This window comes from Corvus hawaiiensis, chromosome 2 (assembly GCF_020740725.1).
Source record: "Corvus hawaiiensis isolate bCorHaw1 chromosome 2, bCorHaw1.pri.cur, whole genome shotgun sequence".
Classification (NCBI taxonomy): Eukaryota; Metazoa; Chordata; class Aves; order Passeriformes; family Corvidae; genus Corvus; species Corvus hawaiiensis.
Window position 1 is genome coordinate 99,457,806 of NC_063214.1, and position 18,457 is coordinate 99,476,262.

The window sequence follows — 18,457 nt, forward strand, 5'->3', positions numbered from 1 at the left end:
AGAGCTTCAGGAGGGTGACTGAACATGGACGGCTTAGCCTAGAAAGCAAGAAAACTAAGGGGAACATGGTAACACTTTTCTATCAATTGAATACAGAAAGGAATGAAAAAATCTTTTTCTGTGCCTCCAATAAGAAATAACAGGTGTGTATTGAAGAAAGTGAGATTAATTGAGATAAGAACAAAAATATTTTTAATGCCAAATGTCATAGGTCTGTGGAATAATTTATCCAGTAAGTATATAAAGTCATTCCCAATAAAAGTAGGTATAAACAAACATGTTAAACAGATGCTGATGAGAATCACATTCTTTACAGATGATGGAGTAAATGACATACCAAATACCCTTCTGTTCATATTTCCTAAATATCTTTGTTTATTTTTTGTCTCAGCTGTAAGAAGAAAGCACACTAATATGCAGGGCTTTTCAAAAAGTTCATATGTATGTATCTGACATTACTGTCTGCTCATGATGCATTATAAAGGAAGGTATGCCCAAATTCCTCAGACTGCTGTAATGTGGATCATTGCATACCTATCTGAACACCTTCCTCTTGGAAAGGGAGACTTTTTCTCTGACCTGAGTCATTAGTTCTCCAAGTTCTTACATTTTTAAATTATTTTGGTAGACTGAGTGAAAAGCCACCTTGAGCTATGGCTCTCCCAGGATTTTCTTGGAACCAACAAGTTTTCCCTGCTAACTGTCTTCTCCTCATCTTGTGATGAATTGTAAGGTCTGCTAGAAAACTCACAGGGAAGGAAGACAATGCTTCTTTCCTGTATTTTTTCCTTGACTATTTATGTATAAGCTGGACAGGAAATCTCCTACTCACCAAGACAACATGTTCTGAAAATAAATTAAAGAGCATAACCACATCTGCCACTATAGATCCTTGAAATGCTGAGATTTTTGAATGTTACTACACAATCCAGACCATGTTACATCTGACAGAAACTGCAGACAGAAAAAAGTTAATTTCTACCTTATTTCCTCTTTCCTAATATGCCCTGCTTAACTGAATAAAAACTTCCCTGAAAGAAAAGAAGCTATGAGGCAATTTTTTTCTTCTCACAAAATAAGTTCTCAATATAGCCTTTAAAAATGTGGCAATATAAATGAATAAATATGCCATTTATTCAAATTACTTTCATCTATAGAAAGTAAGTGGATTAGAGGGTTACTGTCAGGTCAGTTCAGCCTTACTGTTTAGCTTTTGTGGAAAAACTAGATGTGACAGGTGTAACCAATCTATTGTAAGTTGAATCATTGTGATATCTCAATTTATTTCTGATGGTAATGTGTCTCCTTTAAGCCATAAAACCATGTTATGCAATTGAATTATGTACTGTACAAAACTTAACTGAAATAGCACTTGTAATTTACCTTCATTTTAACATTTAACTTTTAAAGCAAAAGTGATCAAAGAAGTTTTAGAAAATTGTATTTCAAAGTATTTTTTTAGGTTCTACTCACCTATAAGACAAATATAGTTGATAGTTTTCTTGAAATATGTTCTGAGTCCATTTTCTGCAAACCGCTACATCCAGAGGACAGATATCAGCCAGGTCCACAAAGGAGCTCCCATGTAGTCAGTGGGAAAAAACAGGATATATCCTGTATTACCATTTGAATTTTCCTTTTGATAGACATACAGGTTAGAAACATTCTGCAACATTTATTTCAACTCTATTTGGTAAAGTGTTTGTACCTTTTCCATTTTGAGAAGTCTGAGATATACTTTCATAATAAAACCCCCCAGCTTATTAACCACCAGCTACTTTAATTCAAAAAAACAACCAAAACTTTGTCAAAATCAGGTATTAAAAGGCTACTGGAAGTTCATGTTCATGCATTTGCCTGTAACAGAAGATAATTATTAAACTTATGTACTACAGAGAAGTGTCATGACATGGAAGACCTCTAACGTTCAAATTAAATTTTAGACGTATTCTGTGACCTTTTCAGATATCCCAGTTACAGTATTTCAAAGAGTACTTATAGAAAAGACTCTAGAAAGAAAATATGGCCTCTTAAGAAATGAGTAACTCACACTCTGCAAGGACAAATGAAATATGTGCAGGTATTCTAATAAAAATCTCTGTACACTATCTGGAAGCCATATATGAGTTTTCTCTTTTACTGTTTCTTTTCTTCTTTGCATTTGTTTTGTGAATTCTTTTACTTGGAGTTCAAGTTAAAATGCAGGAGACAGGGAGTTTATCTTCAGACTTAGATGTTTATTATATTTTATCTGTATTACAGCTGCACAGAGTGTGCCTCTGAGTTAACAAGGTGGAAAATGGCCGTGAGTTCTTACTTCCAAGGCCTTTTAAGGTCCAAATCACCCAATTATGGAATGCCAAATAATTTGTTTTTACTTATAATCCAATAACTAACTATTCATGATCTGCACTGCAGGTTTTTGACCCAATACCAAAACACCTAGGTTTGTGAAGAAGGAAGGAGAAAAGAAGAACAAATCCGCACCCCAAATCCTCCATATTGTTACATATATCCCACAAACCTAATTTTTCTACATCTCTACATATTTCACCCAGTGATATAACTTTAATTACACAGCAACAACTTCAGTGTTATCACACAATTTGGGAAGCCTTTCCCAAGGCCTCAGGTCAAATTCAGTGTGCTTCTGAGGATCACTGTCTGTCAGCACTGAAAGACTGAAATTCTCAGAACTCAGGGTTCCAACAGCCATAGTTACGGTGAGGATGCAAAATGTGTAAGTGTTTACTCAAGCATGCATATATTTGACAATCAGAGCAGATGAGCCTTACACATACAAATTCTGATCATGCAGAGTTTATTTATAGCATTTATCACAACTTCTTTTGGTAGGACAACTCACATACGTAGTATTTCCAGGATGATAACTGCATGAAGTGTATTGCATAAGCCAGTCGGAAAAAACACTAGTTTTACATTTGATCATTGAAATCCAATTCTGACCTTGCACAGGACACCCCAAGACTCACACTATGTGCCTGAGAACATTGTCCAGACATGTCTTGAACTCCATCAGGCTGGTGCTGTGACCACTTCCCTGGGGAGCTCTTTCCAGTGCCCAGTCACCCTCTCAATAAAGAACCTTTTCCTAATATCCAGCCTAAATCTTTCCTGACACAATTTCATACCATTCTTTTGGGTCCTATCACTGGTCACCACAGAGAAGAGATCAGTTGTAGCCCTCCTCTTCTCCTCACAGGAAGTTGTAGACTTCAGTGAGGTCTCCTCTCAGTCTTTTCCTCTCTATGCTGAACAAAGTGACCTCATCTGCTCCTGATATGGCTTTCCCTCGACTCCTCATGATCTTTGTGGCCCTCCTTTGGATGGATAAAGAACCAATCTGAGTGGGGCAGCTCATTTGCTGGGGGTAGAGGATCCAGAGGGAACTTGACAAGCTTGAGGAGTGGGCCTGTGCAAACCTCATGAAGTTCAACAAGGCTAGTGTAAGGTCCTGCGTGTGAGGCAATCACCAGTATCAGTACAGGCTGGAGGATGAATGGATTGAAGCAGCCCTGTGGAGAAGGAGATACTGATAGACAAAAAAAAATTGTACAGGGATCAGCAACATGCACTTGCAGCGCAGAAATCCAGCTTTATTCTGGGCTGCATCAAGAGCAGTATGGCCAGCAGGATGAGAGAGGTGATTCTGTCCCTTTACTCCACTCTTATAAAACCCCATCTGAAGTACTGTGTCCAGTTCTGGAGACAGGAAAGATGTGGACCTATTGGGTCCAGAGAGTGTCCATGAAGATGATCAGAGGCCTGGAGTGCCTCTCCTATGAAAATGGGCTGAGAGAGTTGGTCTTGCTCAAGGGATAATGGTTTTAAACTGACAGAGGGTAGATTTCAATTGGATGTAAGGAAGACATTTTTTACAATGATTGTGGTGAGGCACTGGAATAGGTTTCCTAGAGAAATTGTGGATATCCCATTACTGGAAGTGTTTAAGGCCAAGTTGGATGAGGTCTTGAGCAGCTTGCTCTAGTGAAAGGTGTCCATGGCAAGGCTGCTGGGCTAGTGGATCTTTAAATATCTTTTTAAAAGTGTCTCTCAATCCAAACTGTTCTGTTGTTCTGTGGTTCTATGACGTTATGATTCTATGTTGTTATAGCCTTAATTTTCAAACATATTCATTAGCTTAAACTCTCCATTTGATACTTGTGTCATCTTACAAAGCACTTCTCAGAGACTGGGGAAGAACCTCAGATACCTCTCTTGTTTGTATTTAGGTGGCATGTACCCTAAATCTGATTTAGGAAGACTGGAACATATTTCAGAAAAATAGAACATGTTCAAATGGAGCAAAAAGTTATGGATAAAAGACAGGAAAAAGGACAGGAATAAAATACGCTCATTCTTGGCACAGGAATAGTTAAATACCCCACCTGCTTTTGCATTATCTGAATAAGTATTTTAAAGATAGGACTTTTGTTTATAGATTTGTGTCTTTGGATCATCTCAAAGATTATCAGCAAAAAATAAAGAAGAAATTTTATTTGTATACTTCTGATATTCAGAGGAACACTGTGATGGTTTTATTGGTCATAAATCAATTTTATCAATTCAAAACAAACAGTGCAATTCAGTCATCACCACTCATACTGAAAGGTAGGAAATGATCTCTCAGCTACCTACTCTGACTTTTGTAACATGTGTTTTAAATTTATACATGTAACTGAGGAAAATGAGCATGTACTCCAGAGCACAAAATAAAATTTCTCCAGCTATAGTAATTTTCTTTTTGTTTTGTTCACAGGTAAAATAAATTGAGTAATCTGGGAAAAGAATCCAAACTTACTGTCTCTTTTCTGTTGCTTGCATAGCAAGAGTAGAGGAAGAAGGAACTCCTAAACTAATTTTTTGTAGTGAGATTGTTAGCAGAAGAGTGTTGGCTGGTAAGGTCTCATTATTCAAATGCTATCACATTAGTTTCTTGCTTGTTCACTTTTGAAGCACATATAGAAAGTGAGCTCTGTTGCACAGGGAAGGTTCTTGTCAAGAGAAAGGTGGTACCCAGTGCTGCTCCTCTTGTGAATTATAGTGGCTTTGTTCTTACTGAATCCAATGGAACAGACCACCTGAAAAAAAGAAAAAGTAGTTTTTGTGCTCTTCCCAAAGTAATCTCTGGTAAAAACAACAGGAGAGGGAATGAGCATGGAAGTAATAAGAGGAGCTGACTGCTCATTTTGAATGTGGTGTATACCCAGTTTGCACTTCGCCAGGTTAAAATCCATGACCTTTAGCATAATTTTTCTTGCTACTCAGTTCTTGTATGACACAGAAGCCTGAGGTATCTTTTATTCTACGTGAGACAGCATTCTTACCGCAGGTTTGGGGTTACAATCCAATCTGTGAAGTGTTTGTCTAAAAAAACCAACATGGCTTCTTTTGCTGCTGAAAACAGGAAAACTACTGAAAAAATCCCTGGCATTCACCCTAAGCACAATAGGTTTTCTAAATCTTTGGCTGCATCATTTCATCTCATCCCTTTATTGGTAACAAGACTTGTTTCAAAAATAATATCCCCTTTATTAAGCCAAACTGATACTGTCCAGTGCCTTCAAAGAGCAAAAATATTGCCCAATAAAATAGATTTCTGAGAATGAGCTAGTGGGAAATTACAAACCACTTTTAAACTAATTTTGCACTTTGACCTAATTTAAGTACTGAAAGCTAACTGAAATCTTGCACAAACTTAGAGATGACAGGAGTAGCTCCTCCCAGTAAATTGTGGTGCAGTCAGACTGCAGCCTCTGGCTGATGTGTAAATATTCTCCATTTTGATTGGTGGTCTGTTTCTAATGCTTGCATTTTATTTAGTAACACAGAAGCAGTGAAGTTGTTAACTGATTCTTACACCTTTTTCAGTGGGTCAGGTTACATTATCTTTTCTATGCATCAACATCTATTTTACTGAAAGCAAAATTTGTAGGGCCCTTGGATCATGTCTCCCTCTCCTACTGGAAAACACTGTAGGAGGTGACTAAGCTATTTCAGGTACTGAAAGTGCCTTTCTGTTAAGGTGGTGCCATGTCCCAGCAAATTGCTTTGATTACGTGGCAACTGGCATAGCTCTGCTCTGTCTGATCCCGTAGTATCTATCTGCTAAAAAAGCAAATTCAAGGTTTTCTACATGGTGTCCCACAGATGTTTAGGGCAATGCTAAACCATATCTATTGATCAGATAAGCAGACGTCTCCCTCCTTGCCTTAAATTTCTAAAATTTGCTTGGGCCTCTATGATGGAATTAATAAAAATTAAATTAAAGATGGGTTGAATATTAGGAGCTCTTCTGATGAGCCTCTCCTTTTTTCTTCTGAAATTTGTGTCAAATAGTTGGCAGGAAAATCTTTAGGCTTTCAAAGATGATGGACAGATCTCTCTACAACTGAATTTTTTGTTGAGTTCTTCATCTATGTCATGAAAAAAACTGATTTGAAATTGTTGAGAGAAAAAAGGGAAAACAGGAAAACAGGTAATAAAAGAGGGGAGAGACCCATTTACCCAAGAATGAACAAATTGTTCTGTGATCATAAAATCAATGTCTTGTAGCTCAGTTAAACTGAATTTCATAACGTTGACCAAGTGGAAGGGGAAACCGAATCTCAGCTGCCCCCTTTGCAGGTGGGTCCTGTCACAGCAGGGCTTCTTGCTGGTCCAGGAACCGTATCTTCTTCTTGCTGTTGAGCAGTCATTCCAGTCTGGGTGAATTTGGCTCATACAGTGTTGCACAAATTGATTCTGACACATCTCTGATTTTGATGAAAATTGCCTTTTATTTGCTTTTGTGGTTAACAGTACACACATTTTTCTATATAGCAACTCCCGTGAAAACTATTAATACCACTTCACCAGTCAGCCAGGGTAAAAGCATCTGTCTGCAATGGAAGAAAGTTATTGAGATGTCAACAGGGATTCAACAAAAATGGAGAAAATGATGAAATTGTGGCTGAAATCCAACTTATGGAAAACTAATTACATCTGAAACCATTACATAAGGGATATGTTTCTTTTCATTTCCTTTGTGTACCAGGTCAGCTTGACTTGATTGTAATATTAGGAGAAGGTTTTTATCATCTGCAACACTCAGATGACTAACTCACTGTAGGGCTGAGATTAGAAACTGGTTTTGTAACAGTTCAGTGAAAGCAATCTGTGTTATTGCTCACCAGAGAATGCTGTCATTTTAAGAAAAATGCAAAGTTCAGACGTCAAAGTTCCATGGGGGTGGAAGAAAAATCCTTTGTGGTCTGATCCCTGTTGCCTTTAGCTTGGGAAGAGTTATGGAGAAGTGTAAAGTAGTCTACCTACTGGAGCAAGACAACTACATATCAAAAATATTTGTAGACCACACTGTTTTTGTACAAACATTCACATTTGTGCTCTCTGTTAGGGAGGTACAGATGTACAGAGTGATTAATACAGGCCCCAAACAGTAGGAAACACCCCTTGAGCTTGATTGGAAACACCAAGTTCAGCAGCATGGGTATAGGCAAGAGTGGCTTCTAGAGCAAAACAAGGAACCCTCCTTCAGCTGCCTTCTCCAGCAAGCCTTCCCTGTACCTGAATTTCTTTCAAGAAAGAACTTTTATCTAGTAGAATTCTTTTGACAAGATGTTTGATCTTGTAAGACAGGAGAAAGAAATAAAAAAGTGAGCTAAGGAAAGTTATTAATGTAGTGAACATTAAATCTTATCCAGAAATTCCATCTATTACAGAAACACAATATAAACATTTAATTAAGCACAAATATGGTGATTACAAGATAGAAATGTAATGACATATCTATTAAGTTAGATAATTCATTCCACAGATTATAGTCAGTTTCAGCTCTAAATAATATATTCTGAAGAGCCTAATATAAGCTTGATTTTATGCAGTCAAAATATCCGGAGGACATACAAAGGGAGGAAAGGCATGAGAACCTATACATATTGGTGGGTTTGTGTCTACTTACTTTATTGTTATTAACAAGTCTGCACAGGCAGAGTATTTGTCTTGCTGTGGGGTGCTTGGTTTCAAGATATGAAACCTTAAAAGCCTCAGCATATGGTAAATTATCATATATATATATATATATTTATATATATGATTATCATAGGAGAAAGTTTTAAGCTTGGCGGTTTATATGGGATATATTTTTAATATTTCATGATTTTTTAAAAGTAATTTCCAGTCTTCCTTTGTAGTTTTCTTGACTAATTTCCTGGATAACAGATCTTTATTTTTACAAGGCCTCCTCACATTGCAGATGCAACTTAACTTAAGAAGTGCCTCTCCAAATCTTAAAATAAAAAATCACTCACTATCACTAATTAATTCACATATGAAATTTTCCAGATGCCAACACCACCTCTTTTATCACAATAACATCTGGCATTAAATTCTTCTGTACAAAAAAAAGACCTTACCTTAATGGCTTTAAAGCAAGTGCTTTTTAATTATAAGGACAACAAACCAGTTCTCTAACTGAAGCAAAGTTTCCATCAGGTATGCATTCCCAAGATGGATATTATGATTATCATCCTCAGAGTTTTCTTTCAGTACTGTTCTTGTAAACAGAGAACTTGTTCTGGAACAATATTGGACATTAAGTATCTCACCTGATAACTCACTGTCTGGCTACTTCTGAGCAGCAGAAAATCAGTACCTTGGTCCTAGATCAACACTGGTTACCTCCCTTAGAGATAAATGAAGGAGAGATTCAATATCCTTCTGAAGTGTGTGTGATGGTTTAGATGGTATAAGAGATGGAACAGTTTTTGTACAGCCTCTGCAACTCACTGAAGTCAAGCAAAAATATGTCCTTTCTCTGAAATGAGGTATAAATTAGATAAAAAATTTATAGCAAAGTTTCAATGGTGAAGAACTTTATTATTCTATAAGAAAGAATGGTAAATTTCCTTTCTGTAATGCACTATTATTCTATTCATTATTCTATGATTATTCTAGTCAAGCATAATTAAAAGCTCAGCAGTGATCAGCAAAAAAAAAATGTATTTCATATGAAGAATCTGAAACAAATATTTAAGAACAGCTACTGCTGGGGAGTTTTGGTTTTGTTATGCCTTTTATGCCATTCATGCCAGCTTGTTTTCCATCTTACTGATACTTGAGTATTTTGTGTTTAACCACCTTGTTTGGAATACTGTGCTTACTTGAAACAAATGGGGCAATTTAACTTTGTCTATATTGCTTCCAAATCGGAAATATTCGTATTCATGTAAGACAGTGCATTGTGGTTCTTAAAGTTTCCGAGTGATTAAGAGTAGACTTCAACAGGAATTTTCATGACAGATGGAGTTCTCATAAACTTAAGGGTTCTGGTGGACAGCAAGCTGCCCATGAGCCAGCAGCATCCTTGTGGGAAAGCAGGCCAATGGTATCCTGGGGCATTAGGAAGAACACTTCCAGCAGGTTGATCCTGCCTGGTGAGGCACATCTGGAGTGCTGTGCCCAGCTCTGGGCTCCTCAGTACACGAGAGACACGGAGTTCCTGGAGCAGGTCCTACAGAGGGAAACAAAGATGATTAGGGGAGTGGAGCATCTCTCTTACGAGGAAAGACTGAGGGAACTGGGCCTGTTCAACCTCAAGAAGAGACAACTGAGAGGGGACCTGATCAATATTGAAGCATCAGAAGTATCTGAAGGAAGGGTGTCAAGAGAATGGAGCCAGGTTCTTCTCAGCAGTGCCAAGGAAGACAAGCCACAATGGGCAGACACTGAGGCACAGGAAGTTCCACCATGAGCTTATTTACTGTGCAGGTGACTATGCACTAGAACAGGTTGCCCCGAGATGTTGTGGAGTCTCCCTCACCAGAGATATTCAAGAATTATCTGGATGCAATTCTGTGCAATGTGCTCTGGGATGACCCTGCTTGAGCAGGGAGGTTGGACCAGATGAAACACTGTGGTCCCTCCCAGCTTGACCCATTCTGTGATTCTGTAAACAGACTAAGGCAGGTAAGGAAGTGGCATTTACACTCTCAGTGCCATGATATAGAATTATGAGATATGTACAGGTGCCTAAGCATTAACATTACAGTCTTTGAAAATTAAATCTTCTTATCTGTAATTGTTCAAGTGAACTTCCATGGAGCACACTGTGAAATTAATTTACTTGCATTTATTATTTAATTCAATCTGGATAGAAGTTTAGCTAGAAAAAGGGAATAAATGCAAATAAAACAAATAAATGTTGCAAAACATTCCATTCAGCTGAGAAAAGATTATCCCACAATTTAGATGGAAATTAATAATTTGTTCCAACACTGAGGAGAGCCTAGTGTTTCATTAACCACTGATTTGTGGTGATCTAATTTGGGAATTTTATTTTCTAACCCAGATGTTTCCTTTATTACACATCTCTACTTTGTTACAGACATGAAAACGCAGATGGGAAGGTAATGTTCTATCCCCAACACATGTTCAGAATTTAGTCTCTCGTGTTTGTTCATTGGTTACAATTTTCAGGTCGTCAGACCTATTGTATATTTTACTAGATCTCCCCTTCTCTTCTTGTCTCCCTCATCCTCCCACCAAAAGCAAAACCTACGAAGCAAAACCCTTTGCTCACCCCAACAAGTCTATATGCACGTTGAAGTTAACAACAAACTCTCGTATACAAATATTTAGTAAGAGGTTCTTTCACTGTAAAATAAAAAAAAGAAAAGTGAGAAAGGGCTAGCTTAAGATCTTAAAAAGCTGCAGATTAAAATTATCTAGAAGGTAAAGTTAATTCTAGGAGGGTTTTTTAAAGTATGTAATGACTATAGACTCATGCTAGATCAGCAATTCTCCAGCATATTACTTGCTGAGGTCTGGGTTCAGTTCATCCACATGTGGGTACCTGTTTGAACCACAGATGTTAGGAACCAAATCACCCTTTGCTGTCTCCCTCGTAAAGAGAGGATTAATGCAGCTAATGTGACTCAGAGAAGACCTGGTAGAAAGAAGCTCCTGTATTAACTGAAAAGGAAGAATGGTGCTTTAGGGTCTAGCCAGTTGAGTGGATCTCACCAGAAAGCCCTTTTCATAAAAATTTGGAAAGCCAAAGGCTGCTAACAGCACCTTTCAGCTCCCTTTCTAGTCTCGTGCCATTGTAGAAATTGGGCTTAGGTACATCACGGAAGATCACAGCATGCAGAGTTTTACATATAAACATTTGTACTGTTTAGTATTTAAAATGCAAAGCCATATCCTAGGAAGAATGAGAGAAACTAAGATTTCTTGCTCTTATTTTAAAGGAGGATAATCTGGCCTTTGAGTGAAGAAAATCCATCAGTTCTTCTGTCCTTGCAAGGCAGAGCACGGTGAAATAAAAACAAAAGTCAAACAACCCATATCAGCTTTAAAAAAACATGAGAGAATTAATTTAAATTTTTTTTTTCAAGATAGAAGTTTCAAAATACCTATAAGGTTTCATTTCCATATTAGAACAAAAATTTTTAAAAATTCCCCTCATACCTGGTTTTCAGTGGATTAAAATGTGTGGCAGAAAGAGACTGAGAGAGAAAGACTTCTTTTCTTCCCACAAAAATGAAGTTGTGAAAAGGAGACTTGAATTTAACCTTTCAAAATTTTCATCAGAATTAGGACATTTCCCCTTTCATTTATGCACATATAATCTTTCAGCTGTTTGCCACAATGAAAAAAGCTGATGGAATGCTATGTGTTCCTGCTTTGATTTGGTTTGGTTTGGTTTTTTAAGCCAGATACACCACAGTGTAATAGGCTTAGTCTGGGAGCAGTGTGTAGACTGGATAGGCCTGATGTTGTGCATTAAGCTAAATCTGCATTGACATTCCACTGTGCTCCTGCCCACATTACCTACTAAGTCTCTTTATGCACTTCTAAAGACCCCAGGGTGAGGTTCTTAGATTGGTCTGTGTAGCAAACATTGCAGAACAAGGTTTTAAGGGGTCAGAGAGATAGGAAAGATTAGAGAGCATTTCTCTGCTTTTACCTTTTATTCAGATATACCAGAGTTCTAGTGATAGTAATTCTACAATAGATTTTGGTCTTCCTTGACCAAATTCAAACACTTTTAAAGAAGAAATTTAACTTAAGTGTAGTTTTTTTCCAATGAATTGTGAATTGATAGCATAGAACATTTGCTTTGAAGAATTTTTTATGAAAAAAAAGTAATGATCATACCTCTAGTCTAAAAGTTAGCACATGGGGTCAAAACTATACTGAATAATGGTCCTAATCAGAAGTCTGCTGTGGAGTTTTTCCTAGCAATGCCTTTCCTATTCTTTAGAACAAGTCCCTGTGAGTATGTATACCCAAGGAATGGAACTGGCTCAAAACACATAAACTGTTTAGAAACAAACAGTTTAAAATTTTTGTATTGTTACTGCTAGTATTGCTCACAGAATTTCTACTTGTTTCAAAAAGCATGGCTTATACTTCTTGGACTCTTGTATACTCATTTATCTTTCACATTTGATCTCTCATGTTGCTTACATAAGACGTAGATAATTCTCCAATTTACTTTTTATTAGAAGAATATTTACTCACTCTTAAAGAATGTGGCTTAGACCACATTGTGTTAGACCAAAAGGAGGGGGAAGATGATTAATAATAATACTAATACTAATAATAATTTATTGTTTCTCCCAAAGATAAAATTTACATCAATGTTAAATAAAATTATAAAGTATGCATTTGTATGTCCTATGCTTCCCCTTCATGTTGAGCTGTCTGTCTTTTTCTTTCTTGTGGAGCAGTTCCTGGATGAGTTTTAGTAGAAACATAAACACAGGATCACCGTGGTATTTCTGGCAGTACTTCCAGACAAATTGGAGTAAGGAATCCATAGACACCATCATCATCATTGGTTGTGAAGATTTCAGGGTAGTTCTGCAGATGCAAATGCTTGGATAAAGGAATTAAGGATGCATCCATTTTTCTCTGGTGTCAATGTTTAGGTAATATGGAATGGTGCTCTACTCAGACTGGAAGTCTTTCCCTTCCCCTTAAACAGGTAGAACTCTCTTATTGTTTAAAATTATTAACAACATCTGTCAAATTATCTCGAATGGTACTAGTGATTTGAAGAAAGTTGCATCAACAACTTAAAAGAAGCTCAAGAATATTTTATATGTTTTACATGAACATCTTGTGCACACCTCCTCTCTCTCTTTAAGCTTGGTCACACGTAATTTGGCTTTAGCACATTGGCAGGTGTTAAATATAAGCATCCTTCAAATATAGTTTCCCTTACTCCACACTGTCATCTCAGACACAGAAATATTTTGGTTTCCTCATTTTCAATTTCACAAGAGAAAATTACAATGCATGCAAATTTCACAAGTAAATTCCAGGTCATGGAAGCTATCAAATGTAAGCCTAACATCTATGTGATCACTGATTTCCACTTCTTTGTTTTAAATGTAAGTTTCAAGAGGAAAAGCCATGACATCCGGCTTGAAATAAAACTTTATAACCCACATATTCCCCTGACAGAGTAGCTGGCAATAATCTGAGATGATCATCTGTGAATGAACACTGTCATATTCATTACTCTGGACATCACATCTGAGTTCTGTGACTGCATGGAACTGATACTTGTCAGATAGTTTTTCTTTTCTTTTCTTTTCTTTTTTTTTTTTTTTTTTTCTTTGATGGCACATAAAAACCACCCAGACAAGGACTGTGTTATGGCAGATGCTCTATATAATATATGATTATGCTTTCAATGTATCCCTAAGGGTATTCTGGCCCTTGTCCACCCTTAGATGCTTAGGCAGCCAGAACCAAACATGAAGTTCATCTTCATATTAACAGCAGCCTTCTCCCAAGTAGTGGAATTTATATATATGCTTGTCTACTGAGCAAAGATACATGAGAAATGGGGTGGAAAATTAATTAATTGAAGCATGGATTTAAACATAGAAAAAAAATTACAAATCTTCTTAACTTGTCCTCAGGGACAAAATTAAAAAGAAAACATATAAGCCCACAATAAACTAGTAAAATACCGTTATCGAACATGATTCTCAACCTCTTAAAAATAACAGCAAGTGTCTATGCTTATAGCTGTTAGTTATACTTCATACCAGTGGAATAATCTGGATGTACTCAGCTCTGAGTACATCTTGTTTAAAGCAAATATACTGGAAATAAATGGACTCCAAAAAATTTAATGAGTTGAAAGATAGCTTGGGGAAACAAAAGGTGTTTCATTGTTACATATATCTACAATAGTCTTTAAAAATTTGAGAACTATTGATCATAAATACTTCTATGTTCCTCATCAAGGAAAGGAATGCTGAAAAATAAACTGAAACATAAAGCATGGAATGTTTTTTATAGAGAACTTGAAAATCTACAATCTGAATAACAAAACAAGAAAACTTGAACCTGTTTTTTTCTATTTATTCATGATATGAAACATTTCTGTTAAAGCAAAAAAAATCCTCTCATCTTGATGCCATCCAGATGTTGGTTAAATAAGCTCTTGTGTCTTGTTCCTACTTTGAATTTATTTAAATTTATTTTAAATGAAATGATTCTCAGTGATATTGGATATGTAATCCATGAAACGTTAACAGTGGGTTGCTACTTGCATGTAGTACAAGAAATCTTTGCATCCTTTTTTATGTGACTTCTGTAATGTAAACTAGGCTGATGGAATATGAAATAGTTGATATAGCCAGGATGCTGTCTAGGAAAGATGTATGTGATTCCCTTCCAAACCGCATTATCATACAAACCTATGAGTCTAAAAGTGACACCTTTCTCCTCCTTACATTTGCTGTGATTTTTTTAAATGCATTTAAACTGGGCAGATCTAAATAGTGAAACCCAAAATAGTTCAAAGGGAGAAATCATTTTAAGATAAACCATGTTAATAAAACACATGGATTAAGGAAGTACATAAAAAAGAGAGAAAAAACACAGTATGTTGGAATAGAAGCGGTGAAATAGTACAAAGAATTTTTTAAGAAACATTTCAGCCTAATTAGATTCTGGGTGTGGCTTCAGTCTGTGTAGAGAGTTTTATTGTACACCAACATTTGTGAATAATCTGGGAAAACTTTTGTTCATATGAATGTTTTCAGACAGCAGATTCCAAATCTGTAAGTCATGGTTTTGTCTCAAATGTGTTCCAATAAACAGGGAACCAAAATTCACTGTGGGTGGAGCAGCTGTACAGCTTGGCTCTACTAGTCAGGGAGCAAAACCAAAATCCTGTGACAGTGGAGAGAAAATATCTAAGGCCTTACTCAAAGGATGTCTATAGGTATATGATGAAGTTTTAAGTTCACACAGACCAGTAAACAGAACAATTCTTCATTAATTTTGATTACCTAATCTTTTTATAATAAAAAAAAAAGCAGGTTATTAATTAATTAATGTTAAATTCAGAAGACATTGTTATTTAGGGACCTTAAAGATAATCCAATTCCAACCCCCATGCCATGGGCAGGGACACCTTTCACTACACCAGGTTACCCAGAGCCTTTTCCAACCTGGCCTTCCAGGGACAGAGTGTTTACAATTTCTTTGGGCAACCTGTTCCAGTGCCTCACCACCCTCACAGTAAAGTTTCTTTTTCTAATATCAAATCTAAACCTACTCTCTTTCAGTTTGAATCCATTCCCCCTGTCACTACATCCTCTTTTAAACTAGGGTCTCTGCATCTCTCTTGTAGGCTCCATACAATTTTCCTTACATGTCTGAAAAATCTGTATTTCTATGGAAAAAATCACAAATGCTTCAATATTTGCATCAGATATTCATTCTCTATAAATTCTGAGATGCCGGAAATATATCCTTGTAATTTATTTATTCATTCAATGAGATTTCTTTTGAACGGACACAGGTATCTTCCTGAATTTTATGGGAATATAAGATCAGTGTTTGAAGATAAGTGTAAGAGATGATACTAAAAAAAATAATAATAACTATAAAACTATGATATCTAATCCCTGAGTTTTATGAAACATTAATTGGGTTGTGAAATGCACTTTTTTTCCCCAGACAGCAGTGCAAGGGGCAAGGGGCAATAGAGACAAGACCACGATACACATGGAATGCTGCAACATAGACAGTTTGATGATAATTAGGTCAACAAAACAAAGTTTAGAGAAGGAGAGAAATGTATATATAAATCCAAATCTACATGCAGTAATATGTGTTTTAGTGTCATATTGCTGTTGTTGCAAGTGACTAACCCTAACAGAATTGAACTTCAGAATAGGAGAAAACTCTTTGTTCAAATGGCAGTGTACATAATGCGTTCCATAACAAATAAAAGGAAGTTACCACACTACATGAGAAGAGCTCATATTTTTTACGTCTTTACCACTGGTCGTTTTGTAAAAGTAAAGCTCACATTTTAAAATTCTGACTTGTTTCTTTAGGAAAGTAGAAACAATAAATACTTCATCCAAATAATGGAAAATAAACATGATGATAATTTAAAGTTCATGTTGCAGTGTTTACTTGTGTTGAGACTTTATTTGCTAAAACTTATCCCATGAAGACTTTTTTTGAGACAGATTAATTAAGCCCTGAAAGCATGGGTGGAACTGCAGAACAGCTGGAAACAGAGGGATCACAGCTTTTATAATGGCAGGGCATGCAGCAGTGGAATATCTTGTAGGTAAAACCCATTGGGAACCACACGGTGCTTTCCTGCTACACAAGTAAGACAACAATTGCACTGTGGCAACTGTCCAGCAGGTAGCTTGGTAGGTGGTGGGATGCATACTCTTCAGTTTGTCTAAGGTGCAAGAGTTGTTTTTTCATTTGAAAATAGGAATAGGACTGTGTCTTTGGGGTCTTGGGACAAGAAAATTTCCCAGGATTGTAAAGTTTGCTTTGAATGTTTATCTGTAGTATCCATGTACACCTTCTTTTCTTTCCTGATGAATCTTGCAAACAGTAAGCTGTCTTTGAAAGACACTGGGACTCCTGACAGACTTGATTGCTGCTGGAACAGCCTCTCCTATAATGTTTCATTTCCTGCCTCTTCTTTTTGTGGTTTATTCCATCTGTCCAAGCACTACCCCACCTCAGACATTGTTGTATTGACTCTGGCTGTTGCTGATGTTATCTCTTACACATGGCAATACTTGCTATGACCCCAGATAATTTTAGAATGACAGAATGGGATTTTTACAGAATGGGATTATCTACAGAATTTCAAAAGTTTTTTTCTGATTGCACAAAAATGTGCAAAAAGCCAAAGAAAAGTTTAACAGGTAATTTACCTTAAACATAAACAAAAGTGCTCCTACATAGTACAGCTTCAAGGAGAGAGCCTAGGTTGATATGCTTAATACACATCTCTGCAGGAGAATGTTTCATACAAGATTAACTGATCTTTTTTGATTAATAAATAGTTTTTTTTGCAAAGAGAAAGCTTTTAATATATAACTATGAAAGCTTTATGGTTTGCCTAGATTAGATGAGATTTCTGAGTTTCCTCTCTGATGGGAATAGGGAGGTACAGCTGGAGTCTTATCTTGGTTTGAATCCAACCTAATTCTCACAGGAAGCTGGGATAAAGGTTTTTGATCTACTGCCTCAGACCCTAGCTTCATTTTGGAATTCACTGTAGCACACAAAAGGCCAAGGTCAGTTGAGCTTGTGTGATTGCCATGCCACACGCTCAAGCTTTGCACCACGTCAGTTCAATTAACTATTCAGTTCTAGATAAAACAAAAACTTCTCTCTTACATGTTTTAGAGCCATATTGTTTAAATTTTTTTTCCACCCAGCTTTCAGAATTAATCAATAGGTTTTAAAATATTAGTACCTGACTTACAGAAGGAAAATGAGGTCGTATTTCTGAGTATCAGGATTGCATGTGCACAGCTGAGATCAGAATTTGACTAACACCACATCAAAATACTTTTGGGATTACCCCTGGAAGGTATCTCTGTCTCTTTTGTCTAACCCCAAACTGACAAAGCATATTTTTAAACTATTGGCTAAAGGTGGGCAAGAGGGAAGATGCCTATTTTATATTTGGGTAAAATCACAGAATCACACAGAATCACCAGGTTAGAAGAGACCTTCAAGATCACCGAGTCCAACCCATGCCCTAACACCACCTCAACTAAACCATGGCACTGAGTGCCACATCCAATCTTTTATTAAACACATCCAGGGATGGTGACTCCACCACCTCCCCAGGCAGATGATTCCAGAACTTTATCACTCTTTCAGTAAAAAACTTTTTCCTAATATCCAACCTAAATTTCCGTTGGTGAAGCTTAAGACCGTGTCCTCTCGTACTGTCTGTTGCTGCCTGGAAAAAGAGACCAACCCCCACCTGACAACAAGCACCTTTCAGGAAGTTGTAGAGAGTCATAAGGTCACCTCTGAGTCTTCTTTTCTCCAGGCTAAGCAACCCCAGCTCTCTCAGCCGTTCCTCATAGGGCCTGTGTTCCAAGCCCTTCACCAGCCTTGTTGC